The following is an 18,087-nucleotide window of genomic DNA, read 5'->3' on the forward strand; positions in this document are numbered from 1 at the left end:
AGTCGCCCAGGTGCTCGTTCAGTCATTCGTCACTTCCAGACTTGACTACTGCAACTCTCTTCTGGCTAATCTCCCTCTGTATACCATCAGGCCCCTGCAACTTATCCTAAATTCAGCCATGTAACTCTACTGCTGTTCTATCTTCACTGGCTTCCTGTAGCTGCTTCCCACATCAGATTCAAAACCCTGACGCTGGTCTACAAAGCCAAGAACGGACCAGCCAGCTCCTCCGTACTTGATGGCGATGGTCAAAAGCCGATCCGCACCAAGAGCCCTTCCAGCTTCAAGTACGGCTCGGCTCGACCCGCCATCCCTCAAAATCCACAGAAGACGAGCGTCCAGACATTTTTCTGTCCTGCACCGAAGTGGTGGAACGAGCTTCCCCTGGGTGTCCAAATAGCAGAGTCCAATGCTCGCTGTCTTCAAACCCAGACTGAAGACCCTCCTCTTCTGAGAGTACTTGGGCGAATAGTAGAGTGGTCTCCTTACTGACTTGTGTTTAGTAGAGTCTAAACTTAGAGGATCTTTAAATTATTAGTCTATTTAAACTAGCTGAGGTTTTTTCTTGGGTAAATAGTAAAGCACTTTTGTAAGTCGCTCTGGAGAAGAGCGTCTGCTAAATGCCTTAAATGTAAATGTAAAAATATATGACTTTTCTAATTTATCATATCAAGTCAAGTGGGTTTATTGTCATTTCAACTACATACAGAGTACACAGTGAAACGAAACAACGTTCCTCCAGGACCATGGTGCAACATAGACAGTGCATACAAGACACAAGTGCAACACAAACAAACAAGTGCGGATAGACAACACAACACAGTACAGACAGAGGATAATAAATAATGACGGTAGTGTGTAAGTTGTGCAATGTGCAATAAATAGAGTCCAGTGAGGTAGTCAAGTTATTAGTGCAAATGCTTGTGCAAAAAATGCTTCCCATGTTATCTGGGGTAAATGGTTGGAAAGACAGAGAGAGGGAGAGTGTACATGTACCAGAAAGATATCAGTTCAGAAGTTGAGTTGTGTTGAGGAGTCTGATGGCTTGGGGGAAGAAGCTGTTGCAGAGTCTGGTCGTGCTGCGGTACCTTCTTCCTGATGGCAGGAGGGAGAACAGTCTGTGTGAAGGGTGGGTGGAGTCATCCACAATGCTGGTTGCTTTGCGGATGCAGCGGGTGGTGTAAATGTCCATGACGGAGGGGAGAGAGACTCCGATGATCTTCTCAGCTGTCCTCACAATGCGTTGGAGGGACTTGCGGTCAGAGGCTGTGCAGGTCCCAAACCAGGCAGTGATGCAGCTGCTTAGGATGCTCTCTATGGTTCCCCTATAGAAGAGGGTGAGGATGGGTGGAGGGAGACGGGCCTTTCTCAGCTTCCGGAGGAAGTAGAGACGCTGTTGGGCTTTCTTGGCTGTAGAGCTGGTGTTCAGGGACCAGGTGAGGTTCTCCGCTAGGTGGACACCAAGGAACTTGGTGCTCTTAACGATCTCCACAGAGGAGCCGTTGATGTTAAGCGGAGAGTGGTCCGGTCTTGATTTCCTGAAGTCAACAACCATTTCCTTGGTCTTCTCAACATTCCAGTGAAGGTTGTTGACTGTACACCAGTCTGTCAGCTGCTGCACCTCCTCTCTGTATGCTGACTCGTTGCCTTTGCTGATGAGACCCAGCACAGTTGTATCATCGGCGAACTTTATGATGCTGTTAGAACTGTGTTTCGCAACACAGTCATGAGTCAGCAGGGTGAACAGCAGAGGACTCAGTACACTGCCCTGAGGTGCCCCAGTGTTCATGGTGATGGTGCTGGAGCTGCTGTCCCCGAACCGGACTAACTGGGGCCTTCCTGTCAGGAAGTCCAGGATCCAGTTGCAGAGGGGGGTGTTGAGGCCCAGCAGGCTTAACTTCCTGGTGAGGTTCTGTGGGATGATGGTGTTGAATGCTGAACTGAAGTCTATGAACAGCATTCTGACGTAGGTGTCCTTCTTCTCCAGGTGGGTAAGGGAGAGATGAAGGGTGGTGGTGATGGCATCATCCGTGGAGCGGTTGGGACGATATGCATATTTGACACAGCTGGAATGTAGTGTTCACAGCAGGTTTTTAAACAAAGTAAAATCAGGGCTTTAAACAAAGCTTTGCACAATTTCCATGTTAGAAGGTTCATGATGGCTTGATAACTCTGAAGGGTAAACATTCCCAGTGAACCCATACTTACAATAGCCATGGTTCTAGGACTGGTGCTGGTACAGGTATTAAAAACCTACAGAACATACAGAACAATTGTTTAACATCTTTGATGCTCAAATCTAATCACATTTTTTGTTACACCTCCGGGTTTTCCTCCTGGCTTAGTGGACTGCCCTTAACCAGTCAATCATACACGGTTCTTACAATCATCATTGAGTTCTTAATACCCTCCAACCTCTCTCCCGTTTTGCTCTGTTTGCCTGATCTTGTATGCCTTTGGTTTCTCTACTACAATGTTGCCTAGCCCATGTACATGCTTTATCTAGTATTGTTTTTGACCCGGTATCATTTGTTTACTGTGTCTGTGGTTTGCCTTTTCTCTGTTACTCTCGGTTCAATTTATTGCACTTCCATTGTCCCAAAGAAGCTTTATTGAAATTAGTAAGAGGACAAGAGATCAACAAGACATAAAAACCTAAGGTGACCCCAGGTGAGCAAACCAAAGGTGAGGAAAACCTCCCTCAGAGCTGGAGGAAGAAACCTTGGGAGGAACCAAGACTCAAGAGGGGGACCCAACCCATCCTCCTGTGGTCGGGGGCACCGAACCACCAAGACCATCTAATGATACCATATAATCATAATATAATATAACTAATATAAAAATAGTAGAGATGGTCAGAAAAATGATGTCAGAGTAATGATGGATAATGGTGGCAATAATGATAATAATAATAATAATAATAATAATAATAATAATAATAATAATTGTGGTAGATCCTTGTAAACTTTAACATAGTTGTTAGACAGATATCAGTGGCAGGAGGGTGGACAGCTGGTCTGACGCAGGTGCCAGAGAGCCCAGTGGCCAGTCTTCCTTCAGGTCAGGCCTGGATAAGTGGGCAGTCGTTAACTCTGAGAAAAGTTGTACTCAAGTAAATTAAAACGTAGACATCGGTATGTAGGGTTCGAACCCCGGGCCATGCTGCCTGCCATCAGCAGCCGAATCCTAAGAGAGCACAATGGGCCTTGCTCTGTCCGGAGGGGGAAGCTATTCTCTTCAGTGTGATGCTGGCCAGCACAGCCATCTGCTAGCCAGTGCATCAGAGCCGTCAGCGGGTTTCACAGCTTGTGAATTAAAATTGCTTCGCTTCCTGGCAAGAACTGCTACTAGCAGTCAGTGCAGGTCCTTTACCACCAAATTCTTGAAAGAACACTCCTCAGGGAACTGCAGACCATGGTTCTAGGACTGGTGCTGGTACAGGTATTAAAAACAGCTTGGCATAGACTAGTGCACCAGAACTCCAGCTTCTACCTTCTACAGACAAGTTCCCCAGGCTTTGCTTTTCAGGGTTTTATTTTTAAGGATGTTATTGACACCTTACGGAAAGCACGCTAGAGTTCATCACCTTCATGCCGGCTCTTAATTTCAGTAAATGATCGCTGTATATCAGGCCTGCACCCTGTGGAGCCCAACACACCCACTTAGCGTTTTCAGTTCTGGCTGAATAACCTTGTGGCTTGCTTAGGAAGCCAAGGCGGAGGCTGGGGAGTCTTTTTGGGAGCTCACGGTCATTAATCTTTTTAAAAGATGCTGAAGGAGTGGGGGTTTGACACATCGCCGCAGTCAGGTCTGTGGGGGTCTCGGGGTGTGGAGAGGCAAGTTCGTCACACACCAGCAGGGGCGCCGTAAGGGAGGGGAAAGCCCTGAATGATTCAGGAGGTCCACAGCTAGACTATGGGAGCTGGGAGGTACAGGGATGAATCTGTAAATGCCATTTTTTTGTAAACCTACTATTATTATGTGTTATTTGTAAGCGTTTCTCAGGGGGACCAGGATTTCAAGTGGTCCTCAACCTTGTCCTCTGTCTTTTTTTTTTGTCTTTAGCCTGTAATCTATTCAAATCTATTCAGCCTAAAACATCATGTCTGAATGCTTGTAGTTAGTGGCCTTTTGTGAGAATATTCAGCTATATTAAGAGCTAATTGTTGAACACAGAGTTTTTTTATGAGCTAGTATTGTTCATGGATTTTGTGAGATTACATAATGATCACAGTGCAACATAAAACTTGTCCATTGCAGCTGGCCTAATGGAAGGATGCTATTACCCAGTGCCATCAGGCCATACTTTCACTCTTCAAAAACCCCCAGAAGAAACACTTTTGGTTCCTTAAAGAACCGTGTTTGTAAAAGAGTGAAAGTGTAAGAGTGTTGCAAAGGACCTGTCCATCAGTTGACGTTCTTTAAACCTTCTGGTTCTTCAAGTTTCAGGTTTATTTGTCATTTGCACAACATGTCAGGACATTTATGCATTGAAATGCTTGTGGTGAGGCTCAGGTTGATGCACATATATATATATATATATATATATATATATATATATACAGTGAGTCCAAGAAGTATTTGATCCCTTGCTGATTTTCTTTGTTTGCCCACTAATAAAGACACTATCCTTCTGCACTTTTAATGGTAGATATATTCTAACATGGAGAGACAGAATATCAAGACAAAAATCCAGAATATAATTTTAAAGAATATATTTTAATTAATTTGTATTTCAATGAGGAAAATAAGTATTTGATCCCTCTTGCCAAACACACTCAATACTTAGTGGCAAAGCCTTTGTTTGCAAGCACAGCGGTGAGACGTTTGTTGTAGTTAACCACAAGTTTAGCACACACACCAGGGGGAATTTTGGCCCACTCTTCTTTGCAGATCCTCTCTAAATCATGAAGGTTGGTGGGCTGTCGCTTGGCAACTCTGACCTTCAGCTCCCTCCATAGATTTTCGATCGGATTGAGGTCTGGCGACTGGCTGGGCCACTCCATGACCTTAATGTGATTTTTCTTGAGCCAATCCTTTGTTGCCTTTGCTGTATGTTTAGGGTCGTTATCATGTTGGAAGACCCAACCACGGCCCATTTTCAGATCCCTGGCAGAGGGGAGGAGGTTGTCCCTCAAGATTGTGCGGTACATGGCTCCATCCATCTTCCCAGTGATGCGGTGAAGTAGCCCTGTACCCTTGGCAGAGAAACACCCCCAAAACATTATGCTTCCACCTCCATGCTTGACGGTGGGCACAGTGTTCTTGGGGTCATAGGCAGCATTTTTCTTCCTCCACACATGGCGGGTGGAGTTGAGGCCAAAAAGTTCAATTTTGGTCTCGTCTGACCACAAAACCTTCTCCCAATAACTTGGTTCATCTTTCAAATGATCATTGGCATACTTGAGGCGCGCCTCCACATGTGCTCTCTTCAGCAGGGGTACCTTTCGGGCACTGCAGGATGTGAATCCATTGTTGCGCAAAGTGTTGCCAATTGTTTCCTTGCAAACTGTGGTCCCAGCTGCCTTCAGGTCATTTGCTAACTCCTGCCGAGTGGTTGCAGGACGATTTCTGACTGTTCTCAGCATCATTGCCACCCCACGAGGCGAAATCTTCTTTGGAGCACCGGGCCGAGGTCTGTTGATTGTCATGTTATACTCTTTAAACTTTCTGATAATTGCACCAATAGTTGTTACTTTCACATCCAACACCTTACTAATCTTTTTGTAGCCCATTCCAGCTTTGTGAAGGTCAACAATTCTGACTCTGAGGTCCTGTGACAGCTCTTTGGTTTTACCCATGTTGGAGACTTGAAATCTGTGTGATCTGTCTGATTCTGTGGACAGGTGTTTTTCACACAAGTGATTAGTGAGAACAGGTGGCTTCAGGTCAGGTAACAAGTTGATTGGGAGTGTCTAACTGGTCTGTAAAAGCCAGAACTGCTAATGAATACTAAGGGATCAAATACTTATTTCACTCCATGAAATACAAATCAATTAATATATATTCCTTAGATTTATTTTCTGGATTTTCTTTTTAATATTCTGTCTCTCCATGTAAGAATACATCTACCATTAAAAGTATAGAATGATCATGTCTTTATTAGTGGGCCAACGAAGAAAATCAGCAAGGGATCAAATACTTCTTGGACTCACTGTATATATATATATATATACACAATAAATATATATATAAATATATATTTTAAGTTATAAAAAATTATATTAAACAAATACAAAATACAAACAAAATATACACAAAATACAGAATATACAAAGACAGAAGGGATCTGTGGAAATTCTTTGATATGTACATTTATGAGACAGGTATAGTCTGAGAGAGAGTGGAGCTCAATATAAATATGCATGTTTATGTCTATTTCTGTTGTATAAAGTGACTTAGTAATGTTGTCCATAGCAGTGATATATAGAGTATTAATAATAAAGTGTCCGAGTGCAGTGGTGTTGGTGGACCCAAATGTTGGTTTTTCTATGGCATTGCTCGAGGAACCCTTTCTAGCACCTATATTTTTAACCCTTATGTAGTCTTACCATTCTGTATGGGCCAACTTCTCTACAGAGAGTATTTGTACTGAAGTTGAGGGCAATTTAATGGTCACTTATGGTCACATTTCAAGCTGAAGAAAGATCATTTAAGGACTTTTCTCTGCTGTTAAACATGGTGATGGGTCATTTTTGAGGGTTAAGAGTATAACCACACCAGTTTATAGAATGGGAACAGGCACTGATTCTTGTCAATCCGATACCATGTCATACAAGTACCAATACTGTGGTTAGTATTCTATAGCCTATGGGTGTGGGTACCTTAAATTAGTGCTATACTTCTGTAACTGTCAAATGTGTATAACGATTACAGTGAGAGAGCAACTGTCCAAATGTTTGTGGACAGCCATTCTAACTAATGCATTCAGCTTAATTAATTTAAGTTGCACCCATTGCAACTATAGGACTCTCTGGACCAGATAAACATTAACCTGTTTTCCCCATGTCTAATACCAGGTGTGGGTTAAAGGGTTATATAAAGCCCCCCAGCATGGAGCTGTGGAGCAGTGGAACTGTGTTCTCAGCAGATAATTGCCAGGTTTTAATAGGTGTGTAAAGTGAGATTATCCAGGGATTCTAGGTAATATAGACATTTACGACATGAAAATGTAAAAAAATGGGAAAAAGTATTGGGACACCTGCTCATTGACTGTTTTTTTCCCCAAATCAAGGGGTTTTAAAAAGAGTGTATCCTGCTTTTGTTGGAACAACTGTCTCTACAGAAGAAGGCTTTCTACTAGATTGTGGAGCATTGTTGTGAGAATTTTATTGCAATCAGCGTCAAGAGCATTAGTGCGGTCAGGATGTTGGATGATGGTCACCACCCCACCTTATTATCCCAAACTCCTCAACTCATCCCAAAAGTATTGGATGGAGCACCACTGGATGGAGCACCATCATCCACTGCTCTGCAGCACATTGCTGGGGGCTTTATAGCCCACACCTGGCATTAGGAGGCATGGTGCCAATAGGTTTATTTTTATCTGCTCCAGAGAGTCCTATTCTATTGGCACTACTTCTCTACAAAGACTAGTGGGGCAGTGGTGGCTCAGCAGATAGAGCTCTGGGCTATTGATGACAGGGCTGTGGGTTCGATACCTGGGCTCGGCAAGCTACTACCCTCTCTGCTCCCTGGGTGCTGGAGTTGGCTGCCCACCGCTCTGGGTGTGTGGGTGTGTGTGCTCACTGCCTCTAGTTCACTTGTGTGTGTGTGTGTGTGTGTGTGTGTGTGTGTGTGTGTGTTCACAACCACAGATGGGCAAAATATGTAGGACACTTTTCACTGTACATAGTGCACCTTTTTACTAGACAAGCTGTGTGTGTGTCAGCAATGGGTGCAACTTAAAGTATGCATTCCTTAGAAGGGGTGTCCACAAACATTTGGACATACCATGTAGATCATTGTAAAAAGTGAAGGTTTTTCTTTGGGAGAAATTACAACTCAGTGTCTCTGTGCTGTCTTTTTCCATGCAGTGGCTGTGTCTTCAAACAAGCACCTGAAGAGAGTGAAGCCGTATTACTAGTTAACCATCTGGTATGAACAACCTTCCAATGACCACCCAAATGCAGCATTAGAGCAGTAAACACCCAGACCCCAGCTGAATTCCTGATCTGGCAGAAAGCCTGGAGAGTCTGGAGGGTCCCAGCACTTTTTTCTTTTTTTAGGAAGGTCATCTGAAGGCTATGCTTGTGGGAAGTTTCCACTTCGCCTACAGAGCGAGTCTTCCTGCCACCAGCAGACGACCTGCTGGAAGATTTGGCAGATCATCCAGCGCTTCCTTCAAAATGGGCAACAGCAGGGGGCGGTGCAGAAAAGGAGAGCAACTGTCTGAACTCTTTATACAGCAATCTTAAATTAAACATTTGATCTGTGTGGGACGGAATATTCAGTCTTCATTTGGATGTTAATAATTCCTGTGTGTGTGTGTGTGTGTGTGTGTGTGTGTGTGTGTGTGACTGATCGCCTGGCGTTTGTGAGTGATCTGGTGTTCCAAGACACATAGTGCACGTATTCAGCTAATGACCGTACACAGTAGCCCATGGCTAAATCAGAGCAACAGATCCCAGCGTGAAATGCTTTATGATTTCATTCACGTTGTCAGAAGGAAAATGTCAGGCTTGCCGCGGGAATGCTCATTACACCGAATTTAACCATGCTCATATATCACTTTATGGCATAAAACCGAAGAAGGATTGCGTGTTTGAGTCATGGCCTCACATGGAGATTCTGAAGTAAATAATGTATACACTCCTCACACCCAATTAGCGTGATTTGTGGGTAACTGATCCAGCTTTGTGTCCCTTCAGTCTCACTTGCTGTTTATTTTTTATCAATGGATGTAAAATAATTGGACGTTCTGATCATAAAAAAAGGCCTGAACGGTGTGTTTATCGGTGTAGAGCAAAAAAGCCATCAGAACTTACACGAATTACACGAAAAGCAGCACAGTGGCTCTAGCTCAGATAAGCTTCTGATGTTATTATGATTAGACTGGCTTTGTTCACAGTTCTGGAGAGCAGCGGCACAGCGTTGCCCTAGATCATGATACACTGTTAAAAATGATTTATTAGGGAGTTATTTGGGATGTCGTAGAAGAACCACTGTTGGTTCCTTAACCATGGGAAATCATGTGAGGAGTCATCACTTCTGGATCACTTCTGGACCCCCCCCCCCCCGAGAACACAGCAGATCCACTGCTTCACAGCCCAGTGGTGAGGGCTTTATTATTCCTCTAGCTGATGCTCTGCACTGGGCAAGGTAAATGTAGGCGTTTTATTCTATTGACAGCACTTTTCTATTTAGATTATACAAGCTGTGTGGGCATGTGGGCACACCTGTGTCAGCAGCTGGTGCAGCTGAATCCAGCTGAATTTGAGGTGCTGGGCTCAGAATGGCTCAGGAGCCTAATGTGCTACCACTATGGCCCAGGGGTTGCGAGTTCAAATCCTGAGCCATGTTGCTTTGTCATGAGCAGCCGGAGTCTGAAAGAGCACAATTGGTTATCTCTCAGGGTGGGTAGACAGAGCTCTTAAGTGATGTTGGCCAGCACAGGCATCTGGAGCTGGGGACCTTTGGGAGAATTGATAGTGCCAGGGGGAGGCACGAATGAGTGGATTAATTGGCATAGCCAATGGGAGAATAAGGGCAAAAGGTGTCCACAAACTTTTGTACAAATAGTGTATTTATCATTTATCCTTCTTGTGTCATTCATTTACCAACGGGAAGAACAAAAATAGAGCCAAGCTTTGAATTTGATACACACTCTGCTCTGCAAATGTAGCTAATGTAACTTCAAATGTAGCTGATCTAATACCATCAAACCATTAAATCTGCCCATTTGTATCAACAGATGTATTATTTTTGTCATTTTATAATTTGTTTCAAACAGTATATGTCCAAATCTTTGTGCATCAGCTATTTTAACTATTTTAACACACACACAATGCTTGTCTAGTCCCTGCAGGGAAGTACTGCCAATGCAGTAGGTCTCTCTGGAGCAGATAAACATGAACCTATTGGCACCATGTTGCCTAATACCAGGCGTGGATAAGAGGGGTATAAAGCCCCCCAGCATTGAGCTGTGGAGCAGTAGAACTAGCTGTGTTTCTGGAATGATGATGGAGCTCCATCTAATGCTTATGGAATGAGTTAGGGAGTTGGGGATGTGGTGGGGTGGTGATCTACCAACATCCTGACCTCACTAGCACTCTTGTCGCTGAATGCAGTCAAATCCTCACAGCAATGCTCCTCCAAAATCTAGTAGAAAGTCTTCATTTACTGGACAGTAGAGACAGTTACCCCAACAAAAGCAGGGTACATTCTTTTTAACTCGTGATTTCTGAAGAAACCATGAATGAGCAGATGTCCTAATACTTTTGTCCAAACAGTGTATGTAATAGAGTATTATCAATGCCTTTATAGTTGATACAGTAGATTACATCATGACCCAGTTTATCAATCCATTATTTATCTCTTTTGTGTGATTCATTTGCCAAAGAGAAGAGCAGAAATAAAGCTAACCTCAGTGTTGCTCATCTAATACCATCTAATCCCACTTTCCAGAGCAGGGGGGTGGTTAAATCTGCCCATTTTTTGTGATAAATGTATTATTTTGTTGTCATTTTGGTAAGTTATGTGTATCAAGGGACAAAAAAAAATCTGTGAATCTATGTGAATTAAATAGTGTTGTGATTTCCTCCACTCTGACTGGTTCTCGTCATTGTTCAAGGAATTTTTATGAGTGAGGAATTGACTGTTATTTGAGCTAACAGATGCCCATGTTGGCTACCACTGCACTAAGTAAAGGGGGGAAAGGAAAGGCCACCCTACCTACTCTGAGAAATTGAGGCAAATTGCACTGTCATGAACTCCCAGACACTTTGATTCCATTCAAGTCAATTTAACCTTACTGTTATTTTGCTGTTAGACTTGTTATAACTGTTAGACTGTTAAATATGTGATGCAGTAATAGACATGGGACAGTAGTTTAAGGACACTAGACATACACGAGACAAGGTGCATAGACAATAAATACAAATATGTGCACATGCACAAATTCCTATGCTAAAATCTGGAGTCCAGCAATTACAGCTGGGTGTTATTCATATAAATGGATGAGTACAGGAAGTTCAAGTGTAGTATGTTTAGGTGGACGAGGCCTGGTGTTGTAAACAGCATCACATATGTCATGTAAACCAAGTGTAGAGTGCAGTAATGTGTATAGCAGCTCACATAGAGAACACAGTACACAGCTTATGTCCAGTAGAGGGAGATCCAGTTACAATTACATTACGTTTACATTCACAACATTTCACTGACGCTCTTATCCAGAGCGACTTACAGGCTTACTCGCATTACAGAGGAGGTAGTATTTGGAGTCTTGCCCAAGGACTCTTATTGGGGTAGCGCAGCATAGCCACCCAGACATGGAATCGAAACCCACATGGTCTCCCACATGGTGCGGTAGCTGCTGCACCACACCAACCACATTGTTAAGTGAAGTGATCTTATTACATATTATGAACCATCAAGATTACTTAAATCTCAGGGTGCAGGCTTACTCGTTCCCAAAACTCAGCAGGGGGAAGAGCCTTTTCTTAAAAAGCCCCCCAACTTTTTCAGATAATGTTCGGGACTCAAGTCCCAATCTTCAAATCTAGGCTGAAAACTCATCTGTTTAGTTTAGCTTTTGGTAATTAATGTTTCCCCTTAGATAAAGGTTGTAGGTCCAGGGGTTCATGGACACATGGAATTGTAGTATACTGACATGCTAAAGCTGTCATCTCGCTGCTTGCAGGCAATCATTTCGGTTTGTGGACGGTGGAGCAGATGGACACCAGTGTTTCAGGGTGCTCCCATGTCTGTGTTACCTTCTGGCTCTCTCCTTTTAATTAGACTGTTGTAGTCAGACCTGCCAGAGTCGTCAGACACTCTCTGATACTGCTCAACATTCTCTGCTCTCTATAAATCCTCTCAGAACTAACTCTGTCTCTTTACCTTCTCTGAGTAAATGGTCACCGAGCCCGACCTGCTGGAAGACTGACTGCTAGGTTCCCCTCCACCTGCATCAGACCAGCTACCAGTCCGACCACCCTCCTACCACTGCTACCTGCCTAATGACCATGTTAAAACCTAAATGGACTCTTAACTCTCTGCCACAATTAATATCACCACTATCATTACTCTGACCATCACTGTCATGACTATATTAAGTTATACTACACCATGATTATTATATTATGATCAAGAATATGTTGCACACCTGAGCAGTTCATCAGTTTAGGTGGTTTGGTGACTTTTATCATATTTATATTAAATTTTCTAATGTATAAATAGTTCTGATCAGAGGAGGATGGGTCGGGTCCCCCTTGTGAGTCTTGGTTCCTTCCAAGGTTTCTTCCTCCAGCTCTGAGGGAGGTTTTCCTTGCCACTGTGGTCTTTGGCTGCTCACTGGGGGTCTTTGATTTTGCATGTCTTTTTATGTTGTTGATTAGTCTTTTACTAATTACTGATTGTGTAAAGCTGCTTTGTAACAACAACAGTTGTAAAAAGCTATACAAATAAAATTGATGTGATTTGAATTTATAATTTGTACTCAAACAGCAAACAAGGTCAGACACTGAGTTTCTAGATAATTTATCCATCTATCAGGTTATCAATCATTTCTCTTTCTTGTTTCATTCGTTTTCCAAAAAAAGGCAAACAAAAGCAGAGCTAGGCTTTGAGTTTGATACACACTCCGCTCTGCAGAAGATAAGACCCTCAATGTAGCTCATCTCATATAGCCTAATCCCACATTCTACAGCACGGCTAAATCTGCCCCTTTGTATCTGCCTATATAATCATAATCATATAGTATTATAATCATACAGAGTTTGTCTTTCTGTTCAATCTGAGAAGGTGCTCTCTCACTGCCAAACCTCTGAGAGCACATGATGTTGCTACCATAGGTTGTCAAATGCTCTGTTTGGGCCAAAACCCACAGTTCTCCAGGAGCACAAACAAGCCTGAAGCTGTCCTCACCTGCCTGTGAAACACCTGTTCCACCTCAGTTAGCTGAAACGCTCTATGTCTTTAAGGGTTATGAAATCCACATTTCCTACAACACCAGGGTTTTCTTTCTTTTCTTTTTTTTTAGAGAGAGAACAAACAATTTTCTACAGCTCTGCTGAAAAATTGGCCACATCTAAAAATAGCATCAGCCTACAACTGAACAGTCCAATTTTTAAACCTCATGTTTTGCAAAGCCTAGCTTTTCATTTCCTCGTTTCCTTGTTGTTTAGGGTCACAGATACATTGATTATGTAAGCTAATAAATACTTTAATATAATACATTTAGAAATTAATGTATAAATAATAAAATAATGTATACATGTATTTATATTAAAGTATATTTCATATTATTAAATAAGCATCAATATTTTCATCACACAAAAAATACCATTTTGTTTTTTACCAATGTGTACATGAGGGCCGAGGTGTGATTCAAGAATCAAGTCCAGTGATTAGAGTTGTTAGGATAAATATTTTATATGATAAAATAAGTATAAATGTTTTAACCATTTAAAAATACCACATTTTAACCCCCTTTATACCAGTGTTGGCCACTTTTTGAAAAAAAGGACTGTACGAGTCAAGTCAGGTCAACTTGATATTTTAGGGCATCTGACTTTCCAACTTTAGGGCACTGGTGAGCAGCTGCCAGGGATTTTGGGCCCCATTAAAAATATTACACTGGGCCCCACAAGTCTAACAATTCTGCCAAAATGATCAATTAATACATTTTTAAGGGTCCCCGTCAGTCACAGGCCCTGAGAATTGTCCTAACCCCCCATACAGCGCCCTTCCTGGTGAATACCATTCCCCTAAACAAAAGGGGAGCATTTAAGAAAGATTTATACTAAGTAACTGTTCCACCACTACAATTTAGACCTGCCAAGGCATGGAATCTACACGGTCTCTGAAGCTGTCTTGTGGTGTCTGGAAGTGAGACTTCAGCAACAGTCAGAGGTAGAACCACTGCAGATCACACATTTACTTCTATGGAGTTAATGGTCTGGCCCAAAGTTACACCTTACTGTGCTTCTCTGGCCAGGGACTTGAACCTGAAGCTGCTGCACATTGCACCACCTACATATGCACACTTAAACTGACATCTGGGAAATCTGGAGTGCAATCCATTACTCGGATGGGTTGGCGTCGTTTAGAGTCTCCTGTTTCCTCAACACCAATCGGAGAATTAATGCATATATAAACCTGTTGCAGGTTTCTGGCTGGAGATTTTGCACAGGTTTTGAGCTTAGAGAGTCATATATAATCATGCTTAGCAAAGCAAAGGGTTACATTATGTGTAAAATAATGTGTAACAATACTATAACCTGTCACATGAGGCAGAAACTGCTGCTAACTCAATATCAATGAACTGCTGAATGCGCTTGTAGGAGAGCACCCGCCAACACCCGCCAACTTCCCAACTTTCCAGCTGTTTATGGCTGCTTACAGTCTCTAAACTTTTCTGAAACCCACTGTTGGGGGGTGGGTATCATAAGTAGCATATGAATAGCAGTGTCTTGCTACAGCATTGGATGAACCCAGCAGGATAAAAATCATTCCTGATTAGTTGGCAGAGCTGTTTGTCATCCTGGATCATTGTAGCATGGCACAGGTAAACCCTGCACTTAATAATAATAAAATAATAAAATAATAATAATAATAATAATAATACCATGAAAAATAAAAATGTTATTTTTATAACTAAACCTCTTTAAAAAGGTATTTTTGCTGCTTCTCTGGGTCATACACGCTTGGCAGCAGCCTGTCAGAATATGGTCCGACTGTCCTGGAGTCTTGTTTAAAGCTTAGCACACAGGATGGTGAGCTCCTGGCTAAGAAAGTACGGACACTGCACAATCCTTCAGAGGTCATTAGAAATCAGCTCGCTCGTGATGCCCCTCCAGAATTCAGCTTCATCTTGATTGAGCATTTTTCATTGGTTGGTTTCTACTGATCAACGCCAGTACTGACTAGTGTCATGTTCAGTGATGGAATGGGGATAGAGGGCCACCCTACCCACTCAGAGAGATCAAGGCTAGGCATGCTCTCTCAGACTCCTGGTTAATGGCTGTGGATGGCTGTGGCATCCTCAGGGACTGTACCTGCAATCTCTTGATGATATAGACTACGCTTCACCTCTCAGGAGCCCTAAAGAAACCCTTTACATCATAGAGAAAATCCATCTATCCATGCAAATAACTATTTAAGCCTTCTGTTACTTGCTCTTGGGTAAAAAAAATAAGACTCTGGACAGCAAAGATGACTAGCCTTGGGGAAAGAGGACAATTGTGTAAATTTGATTTGTCAGTAAACCATTCCCTGAACAGGTACAGTTTCCAGGCTTTGGGGTAATAACAGTAGTGCTTGGTAGTGCTGGCAAGGAAAAGTGTTTTGAAACGTGTAATTGTGAGGTACTTGAGTCTGGCCCGAGGCCTTTTCTGACCTCTGGGAGGCACTCACAGGCCTCTGCTCTGGTGTAAAGGTGTGACTGAAAACAGTGTCTGCTGGGTAAAACCGCTGTTTTTTCTCCATAGGAAATTAGAGCTGTGCTCGAGTGAGCAACTGACAAGAGGCCTGTGAGCTGGTCTCCTGTTTCCACGGCCACTCAGGTTTTCTTTTATTTAACATTTATTTATAACGAAATGAAGCCTACTGAGAGCAGGCTGGCGTTCTGCAAGGCTCAGTCAATACAAAAATACAGCAGAACTCTGAAATCAGGAAAATTAAAGATCACAGTTTGTCTTCTGTAATGAAAAGCAAAGCACAGTGGTACACAGATAATCCTGTGTGGGTTTCACTGGTAAAAGCACAGCATCTGAACATAATATCCCCAACATCAAGACCTGTTTTTGTTCTGAAGTTGTTCTGATCTGAACCGAATCTGAATTCCCAGTTCAATTAGCAGGTTTCTAGACTGCTATTCAGTGAGTATTTTAAAATATAATGAACCTTAGTCATCGTCTGGGTGCAGGATGTGTTTTAATATTCAGTTAAAGCTGGTCTTAGAAAACAGATGGGCAGCTTGGGTTCTGCATTATTAGAGGGACTTGGAGAACATCATGTATTTGATCTGGTATTTTGTACAAATCAAACTTTGACTTTTTTTTTTTACATTTAACTCCGAGATACAGATGCTGGAACAAATGACAGCATCATCCCCAAACCCGGGCCGTAAAACATCTCTGCTTCAAAAGAATTAAAAAATGATCAATTAATTAAAGACTAAATAATGTCTGCATATTTTTGAACAAAAAAAATACCATCCTCGACATCACTGTCATTACCGCAAAAGCTTCTGATTTCTGAAGGAACATTTTCAAGGTAACACTTGATACAGAACAGCGGCATTCTCATGTCTGGAAAAGTGAGTCATTTATACCTGTATTTCATCTGACTATTAAGTAGATTTATTAATTGTCATTACTGTTTATTCCATTACAGCAATATAAAAAAAACAGCTGCTGAGTCCAGTTAGGAAATCAAAACTTGTCATTACTGCAACACTTACAGCTGCAACACTTACACACAAACCCTTTGGTAGTGGTAATGACACGTGGTGATTGTACGGTCAGGTTTTCCATTTTACCATTAGTGTCTTTGATATTGTTTGAAATGAAAGTTTTTGACAGCCTGATCTCAAGAGGAAATCGTACAAACCTCATTTCTAACCTTATTCTAAACCTAAACTTAACCTAACCTAGACCTAAACCTAACTCTAACCTAAACTTAACCTGCAACACCTACATCTAATTCTAACCTTAACCTACCCTAAACTTAACCTAACCTTACCTACACCTAAACCTAATTCTAACCTTAACCTAACCTAAACTTAACCTACTACACCTAAACCTAATTCTAACCTTAACCTAAGCTTAACCTACTACACCTAAACCTAATTCTAACCTTATCTTAACCTACAACACCTACATCTAATTCTAACCTTACCTACACCTAAACCTAATTCTAACCTTAACCTAACCTAAACTTAACCTACTACACCTAAACCTAATTCTAACCTTATCTTAACCTACAACACCTACATCTAATTCTAACCTTACCTACACCTAAACCTAATTCTAACCTTAACCTAACCTAAACTTAACCTACTACACCTAAACCTAATTCTAACCTTAACCTAACCTAAACTTAACCTACTACACCTAAACCTAATTCTAACCTAAACTTAACCTACAACACCTACATCTAATTCTAACCTTAACCTACCCTAAACCTAATTCTAACCTTACCTACACCTAAACTTAACCTTAACCAACCCCTAAACAGAATTATAGTAGAATGGGAAGTTCTTACTGTTTCTGCAGGAGTTTCCATCTATTAATCCCTTTTTTAGACGCTCTACAATGGATCCTCGGTAGGACTGTCCCACGAAAATGTCTCCTTAGTAGCCTATTGGTCACACAGATGGAACAGTCTAACCAGGCTGTGTGGTGATGTCACTGGAATTGTCCCGCCTCTTGCAAATGCTGCACAAAACTTTACACAATCTCTGCTCTGGATTATTGCAATGCTGTGTAGATTCTCTCAGGATGCATTGTATGTGTACAAAGAACTGTTTGCAATGAGGGCCGGGAAGGATACATCACTTGCATCCTGCAAAAAGAAATGCAGCCTACCTCGGCAGCAGTCTAGGCTTCAGAACGCAGCTTCTGAACACTGTGGTGCCGCTGTTTTCTCAATTGTCCTTCGAGTACATGACATGCCATTTGTCAGTGCCACCAGTGGATAGAAGTGACTTGTTGAGCTAATTGTGATATATGTGCAAATATTATGAATGTCTGGGGGTGCACTATAATGGTACATGTACTAGTTTTATGAATTAATTGAATTATTATTTTATTTTTTAAATAAAATGTTTAAAATAAACATGAATTGATGAAAGTCAAGTGATGATGGCTCAGTCCTGCCCATGATTCACTCTTTATTTCAAAGCATTTTAATTTCCAACATATT

This window comes from Salminus brasiliensis, chromosome 3 (genome assembly GCF_030463535.1).
Source record: "Salminus brasiliensis chromosome 3, fSalBra1.hap2, whole genome shotgun sequence".
Taxonomy (NCBI): Eukaryota; Metazoa; Chordata; class Actinopteri; order Characiformes; family Bryconidae; genus Salminus; species Salminus brasiliensis.